At 40.2% G+C, this 1,574-nt stretch overlaps 1 long non-coding RNA gene across 1 annotated transcript; it reads left to right on the forward strand.

Moving 5' to 3' along the window:
- Positions 1-72: 72 nt before the first annotated feature.
- On the forward strand, positions 73-1,549 carry LOC113745342 (uncharacterized). The gene is made up of 5 exons (XR_003462103.1): positions 73-162; positions 250-318; positions 410-466; positions 1,327-1,395; positions 1,496-1,549. It is a non-coding gene; the product is annotated as an uncharacterized LOC113745342 (long non-coding RNA).
- Positions 1,550-1,574: the final 25 nt, after the last annotated feature.

Raw genomic sequence — 1,574 nt, forward strand, 5'->3', positions numbered from 1 at the left:
TCTTTGGGCCTCTGACAGTATAAAAAAGTATAAATAAAGATATAGACATCTGAAATGTGGCACATAACCTCACCTGTGATCTTCACACAGGGCACAATACACAACCTACTCACCTACCAGAACAACCAAAGTGACTGAGACAATTGTTACCAGTGATAAAGAGTAAGATATTATCAGATCATTAAAAAACTTATTAAATTAGTCTAATTAAAATCTTTACATCACTCATAATCTAACTTGTATTTGCAGTGCGGAGGACAAACTTTACGACACGCTCATCCCGTCGTCTATCAAGAATGATTACTCACCCACAGACAGGTGATACTTCCAAGCTTGGAAAACGAATTGTACAGGTAATCAATTATTAATTACAATTATTAATTATTACTGCATATTTTCCTCTTTGCAGCAAAAGAACCTACTCCACTACTGAGATCGTGACGGTGAAAAGCAGCCCTGACACTGAGTGAGTTTCTTCCCACAGTGGATGAGACTGGTGGTGATATTCTTTATTTCTCTGCTGTTGATTGGTGAAGCATGCGCCTCATGTATCAAGGATAAAGTCCTTAACGCAGCAACCCAGTTCGGTTCCAGTCAGGGGTCATTTGCTACATGTCGTCTCCTCTGAATTTCCTGTCGAATAAAGCTTCAAATGCCCCCAAAATATATGTAAAAACAATTCTACAAACTTAGATTTAAAGCCTGAAGTATCCTATCTGTTCCGTAGAGCTCCAGTGCTGTCAAAAACAAGTAAAATGTTCCTTTATTATTGTGTTTTTTCAGTCAAACCCACACACAGCATCGCCGCTGAAAATAGTCCCCAACAAATGCACGATTTACCCCCGTTGGAGTAATGTTTGCTAAACACTACAGTGCCCAGCTGATGAAGGAAATGACTGAGCCTCTTTTAAACAAATGAAATGATATGAACATCCTCAGTAGGAACCAAGGGTTGAGGTTGAGGTTGAGTGCTACAGAGAGAGGGTAGAAGTGATTACCGAGTTGGTTTCCTGGGATTTGTTACCGAGACGAAACATATAGACTAATGTTGGCCTTTAAAACTATAACAAGGTTAGATTTTTATTGCAATGTCACTGAGTCCTTACATAATCTCCACCACGAGAGACATGTAGGCTAACTGGAGGCCCAGAAGGCCTGAAGGTGAATGAGTGTGGTCTTCTTCTTCTTCTTCCGACTCTTTGTCTTACAGCCCTGGAGCTCAGATAACATGTAATAATGACATATTAAGTAATATTATCCTACACGTACTCGTTATATCAGAACATTTTTCTCATGGATGCATACATCACTGTGTTTTCTGTGCAGTGCGGAGGACAAACTTTACGACACGCTCATCCCGTCGTCTATCAAGAATGATTACTCACCCACAGACAGGTGATATTTTCATTTAACCCCAGAAAATAAATGATATGAGTGATGACACCAGTCAATCAATGATTATACACTGTAACAAGATGTATTTTGTTCTTTACAGCAAAACGACTGTCTCCAGCTCTGAGACTGTGACGGTGAAGAGCAGCCCTGATGAGTGAGTTTCACTCAGTGACGGCGGC

The sequence above is a fragment of the Larimichthys crocea genome, unplaced genomic scaffold (assembly GCF_000972845.2).
Source record: "Larimichthys crocea isolate SSNF unplaced genomic scaffold, L_crocea_2.0 scaffold66010, whole genome shotgun sequence".
NCBI classification, from domain to species: domain Eukaryota; kingdom Metazoa; phylum Chordata; class Actinopteri; family Sciaenidae; genus Larimichthys; species Larimichthys crocea.